This window comes from Vombatus ursinus, unplaced genomic scaffold (assembly GCF_900497805.2).
Source record: "Vombatus ursinus unplaced genomic scaffold, bare-nosed wombat genome assembly UNPS02014820.1, whole genome shotgun sequence".
In the NCBI taxonomy this organism is placed as follows: Eukaryota; Metazoa; Chordata; class Mammalia; order Diprotodontia; family Vombatidae; genus Vombatus; species Vombatus ursinus.
Genome location: NW_020954598.1, coordinates 220,592 through 226,672, shown reverse-complemented (window position 1 = coordinate 226,672; position 6,081 = coordinate 220,592). Strand labels below are relative to the sequence as shown.

Here is a 6,081-nt window from a genome sequence, read left to right as displayed (position 1 = left end):
TTTTCACATTAGTGATGTTGTAAGGAACAATTAGAACCAATAGGAGGAACCACCAGAAAGAAAAAGCAAAACCCAACAGAAGAAAAATAAATAGCAAATAGTATGCTTTGATCTGCATTCAAACTCCATAGTTCTTTCTTTGGAGAGAGAGAGAGGGAGGGAAAGAGGGAGAGAGAGGGAGAGAGGGAGAGAGGGAGAGAGAGGGAGAGAGGGAGAGATCAATCACCAACTCACAGGATTGTTAAGACCAAATGAAGGGGCATCTAGGTGGCACAGTGGATAGAGTACTCCTGGAGTCAGGAGGACCTGAGTTCAAATTCAGTCTCAGACCAAACACGTGACACTTACTAGCTGTGTGACCCTGGGCAAGTCACTTAACCCCAATTGCCTTAAAAAAAATGATCGAATGAAAAAATTTATGCAAAGCCAAACCTTATAGTGCTATATAAATGCTAGCCAGCAGTAGTAGGCCCTTCATAAATGCTTATTGATTGATTTGTTGTAAAGAAAATGCTTTGTAAAGTTGTGGCTAATAAGGGAAAGGGAAGGAAACAAGCATTTATTAAATATCTGCTATATGCCAGGCACTGTGCTAAGCACTTTACAAATATCTTATTTGATCCTCAAAATGACCCTGGGAGGTAGGTGCTGTTAGTATGTACTCATTTTATAGTTGAGGAAACTGAGGCAAGCAGAGGTTAAATGACTTGCCCAGGGTCACACAGCTAGCAAGTGTCTGTGGCCAAATGTGAACTCAGGTCTTCCTAAATTCAAGTACCTTATCCACTGCTCTAACTAGCTGCCTACTATGTGATGGGCACTGGGCACAAATCTGTGAGAGCGATAGTATGAGCATTCCTATTCCCCATTTTACATATGAGGAAACTGATGTGCAGAGAGTTGAGGCAATTTGCCAGTGGTCACATAGGCAGCAATGGATGCTTTAGGTCTCCTGAGGCCAAGTCCAAGGTCATTTCTCCTACTTTTCAGCTGCCTTTCAAGATGGGGAGGAGGAAGGGTGGAAGGAAGGGAAGGAGAGAAGGAAGAAGCCAGCCAGGCTGGAGCCAGGGAAGAGAGACAGTGTGTGTGTGTGTGTGTGTGTGTGTGTGTGTGTGTGTGTGTGTGTGCATATGAAGTGAGTACGGGTGTGTGTGTGTGTGTGTGTGTGTGTATGTCTGCTTGCAGGGCTGGGGGTACAGCAAGGTGGAGAAAAGCCTGCCTGTCTAATGGTAAATGCTTTGAGGATTGAGGACGTGTGAGTGGACAAAGACTGCATCGGTGGCCAAGAAACCTAGGAAATAAATATAGGCTCAGGAGGAGGAGTTCCTCAAAAGCTTTCTTAACCAGGTCAGGTTGCTTTGCTGAGGAGCAAGTCACTAAGCCTTAGTTTCATGATCTGTTCAGTGGGCGTGAGCGCCAACAATTCTTCATTGATTTCAGGGCTTCAGGGGTGATGACACCAAAGGATGGGACTCAGGGCCCACGGTCTCCTAGATTTCCTTCAGTCTCTCTTTCCATTCCCTTTAGTTCTACCCCCAGGTTCCACCCCCCTCTAGGCAGACCAGCTGGTTACCTGAAGAGCTGAACTTGCTTCCTACCTGTCTCCCCCACTGTCCAGGGAAGCAACACAACACAATACAACACAATTCAGTTGCAATGCAAGGCAACACAAAGCAACAAACAGATATTGAGAACCAACAGAATCTGGTACTAGGAGTGAGTTGAATTACATAGTTTAGCTTAGGAATCTCACAGTCTATCAGGGGGCTAAGACACAAGCAAAGAGAACTACAATATGCAATATCACGCGGTAACTGCAAACCACGTGCCGTGGGAGGTCAGACACAATCAGAAAAAAAGCATTCAGATGCCAGCCACTTCCCTTCAAGCTTTCCCAGAGATGCACGGGCCCTGGGTAGAGGAAAAAAGGCTTGGAATGAGGTTGGTGGGCGCCTGGACAGAAGTTCCCCAGAATGCAAAGGAGCCCTATTCCCATTATGTCCCTGGGCAGGGACACAAGCTGTGCTCCTGGGACCCTCCCACTCTCAACCCCCTGCATTCCAATGATCAGTCACCCTCGAGCTGAGCTGTAGGCCTCGCAGAACGTAACTATTGAAAGGGAAACCACACGCCACCTTGTCCGACCTGCACGGGTACAGAGACATCACGGAATAATGGCATCAGGAGAGGTGGGGGTTTAAATTCTTGATGCTATCAAGCTGTGCAACCAACAACAAATTCCTTCACCTCTCTGAACCTCAGATTCCTCACCTGTAAAATGTCAACAACAATACCCATCATGCCTACCTCAGAGCCTTTTCTTCTCAAGGCTAGCCATCCCCATTTGATCCATCTGACCCAGGCAGGGCACACTTTCAAGCCTATCCACCACCCTGGGCTGCCCTTCTCAGGATGGGCTCCAGCCAGCAGTCAGTCACCTCCCTCATTTCTTTTTTTTGGCTAGGCAATGGGGTTAAGTGACTTGCCCAGGGTCACACAGCTAGTGCATGTCATGTGTCTGAGGCCGGATTTGAACTCAGGTCCTCCTGACTCCAGGCCTGGTGTTCTATCCACTGTGCCACCTAGCTGCCCCTCCCTTATTTTTAAATTTTAAAAAAAGCTGGTAAATTTTCCCCCTTCTCCAGTTCTGCAACACATCTCCCATTCCACATGTTCTTCAAAGATCACCAATCATGATTTAACAACCACAATGACCAGGTCTTTCCATACCCTGGGACGTAGTTGAACAACCACAACAAACATTGACCAGGCCCACCTCATGTGCACTGGAGATCCAGAGACACAACAAAGCAGACTTTGGGGGGAGGGATACAACATGAGCAGAAATGGGCACAGTACAGTGAAAACCGAGGAAAGGGAAAACACTGACAATAGGGGAGGTCAGAGAAGTCTTCGAGAAGGAAACGAGCGGAGCCTAGTAGGAAGATAAAGATGCTGAGAGGCAGAGAACAATCAATCAATCCAGAAGCGTTTATTTCCTCCTCAGTCCCAGGCCCTGTGCTCAGTGCTGGGGATATAAATATAGAAATGAGTCTTTGCTGGTGAGGAGCTCCCTCTATACCCTATAGGGGGAGACAACACGCATATATATATGTATATGTATATACACACACACACACATACGCACATACATATATGAAACATAAGTATATGAAATACACATGAAACATATGAAACATATATTTTAAATAACACACATATGTGAAATCTATTCACAAAAATAAGTAAGGAGCAATTTTTTCGTGGTGAGGAAGCACCAGCAGCTTGGGGGATGGGGGTGGGAATCAGGAAAGGTGTCAAGCAGAAAATGATGCGTGAACTAATCCTTGAAGAAAATTTGGGCTTCAAGAGGTTGAGGAGGGAATTTATTGCAGGCGAAGCAGGACAGCCTCTGCAAAGGCAGAGACATGTGAGGTGGAACATTTGTGCGGAGGGAAGAGAAAGACCAGTTTGGCTGCATAACGGGAAGCAATGTATAATAAGAAGGGAAATGTATGTTTGAGCTAGGTTGTGGTGTTTATATTTGATTTTTGATGTAATTGGCAGCTACTACAGGGCAGCTAGGTGGAGCAGTGGATAGAGTGCCTGGTTGGAAGTAGGAAGACTCCTCTTCCTGAGTTCAAATCTGACTTTAGACACTTAGTAGCTGTGTGACCCTAGGCAAGTCACTTAACCCTGTTTGCCTCAGTTTCCTCATCTGTAAAATGATCTGGAGAAGGAAATGGCCAATTACTCTAGTATCTCTGTCATAAAAACCCCAAATGGGGTCACAGAGAGTCAGACATGACTGAAAATGATTTAACAAGAAGAAGTTAGCTACTAGAGTCTATGGAACAGGGGAATGATGGGGTCAGATCTATGCTTTAGGAAAATCTCTTCGGTAGCTGCTTGGAGGATGGATTGGAGTGGGGAAAGACTTAGAGTGGGGAGAGTGGACCCCAGGTATATGAGATGGCTTTTGTGAGATAGGTAATTGAGTTCAGGGAACGGTGATTTCACCTAGTTTGTCTGGAAGGTAGAATTCATGAAGAATAATGTGAAATAATGCTGGAAATGTAGGTGATAGCCAGATTGTAGCTCTTAACTTCCAGGATCAGGAGTTTTCATTTGTTCCTACAGGAATGGGAACACCCTGGAAATTAGTGAGCAGGGGAGAAATATGGGGTGACCTGTACCTTGGGAAGATTATTCTGGCAACTTAACTGCATGATGAATTAGAAAAAAGGGAAACATTAGAAACAGGTGATGAGGGCCTGCAGAAGCATGGAGATTGTATGAATGGAGAAAAGGGTTCAAATGGCATGAATCTGTGGGGGTAGAAGGGACAACACTTAGCAAATGATAGGCTATGGGGAGGGGAGGATGGAGAAGATGACTTTGAGGTTAGGAATCTGGGGAACTGGGAGGATGGTGGTATCCTTACCAAACAAACAGAAGTCCGGAGGAGGGGTAGGCTTAGAGGAGAAGATGATAAGTTCCATTTTGGATGTGTTGAGTCGGAGACACCCAAGGGGCATCCAGCTTCCTCGGAGTCCAATTCAAGAATCCTATTCAATTAATTTCAATATAATAATTTTACTTCAGTTTGATTCATTCAATTCCATTGACAGGATATGGAGACTTAATATTGAAAGGACCTTAGAGATCACAGACTGCCTCATTTTACAAAGGGAGAAACTGAGGCATTAGGAGGGGAAGTGACTAGAAAATTGGTGATAGGGAGAATGAGAATCATAGGATGCTAAAGGCAGGAAAGCCACTAGAAAATGGAATTCAACCTTGTTGTTTTATAAAGGAGACCCCATCATGAGGGAAAAGGTCCCATAGCTGGAGTCAGGGGGGAAGATGAGGTCTTCTGACTATGGATTCAATACTTTTTCCACTACTTTGGGTTTCCAAATCAGCAACCCAACTATAGTCTGACTATATTACTGAATCACAGCTCATAAGATGATACCTTTGGAGTTGGAAGGGGCTTTAGAAGCCATGAAGTCCAACCTCCGTCATTTATAGGTGAAGAGTCTGAGACACAGAGACACTAAGGAGGTGCCCAGCATCACAAAGACAGAAGGCATTGGAGATGTGACTCCAATGTAGGTCTTTTGGATTCCAGACCCAGTACTCTCTCCACTACAAGGTAGAGGGGATACAAAGTCAAAATGAAAACAAATTAACAAATTCCAGCCTGTGCCTTTGAGAACTTACATTCTCTTTGGGAGATTTGACATATGCATGAAAATTGAAGAGTGAGGAAGAATCAGGAAAGGCTTCCTGGGCAGATGGCACATTTCAATTTCAATTCATCGAGCATTTATTAGATGCCTCCTACATGCTGGGCACAAAATGAAAGACACATTCATATACTCTCCATGCTTCTATAGGCCCTCATCACCTGTTTCTAATGTTTCCCCTTTTTCCAATTCATCATGCAGGTAAATTGCCAGAATAATCTTCCCAAAGTACAGGTCAGGGAGGGAGGAAAGCATCTTCCCACTTTTTTTTTTTTTTTTTTTTGCTTTTTGGTGAGGCAATTGGGATTAAGTGACTTGCCCAGGGTCACACAGCTAGTAAGTGTCAAGTGTCTGAGGTCAGATCTGAACTCAGGTCCTCCTGACTCCAAGGTCAGGGCTCTATCCACTGTACCACCAAGCTGACCCCCACTTTCGTTTGTTTTTTTTTTTTTTAGGTAATTGGGGTTAAGTGACTTGCCCAGGGTCACACAGCTAGTAAGTGTCAAGTGTTTGGTCTGAGGCCGGATTTGAACTCAGGTCCTCCTGACTTCAGGGCCAGTACTCTATCACTGCGCCACCTAGCTGCCCCTGACCCCCACTTTCTAATAAAAGAGAATTTCTGACTTTTCCTTCCTTCCTTTCCTCCCTCCTTACTTTTCTCCTTTTTTCTTCTTTCCCTTCTTCCCTCCCTCTTTCCTTCTGTTTTTCCTTCTTTCCTCCTTCTTTCTCTCCTTTCCTTTCTTCTCTCTTTCCTTCTCTCCTTCCTTCCTTTCTTCTTTTCCTCCTTCCTTCATTCTCTCCTTTCTTTCTTCTCTTCTTCCTTCCTTTT

At 44.9% G+C, this 6,081-nt stretch overlaps 1 protein-coding gene across 1 annotated transcript in view; it reads left to right on the top strand.

Annotated features, from left to right (window-relative positions):
• Positions 1-6,081, top strand: part of LOC114024242 (acyl-CoA dehydrogenase family member 9, mitochondrial-like) — a 52,441-nt gene that overhangs the window by 34,141 nt on the left and 12,219 nt on the right. The window lies entirely within an intron of this gene.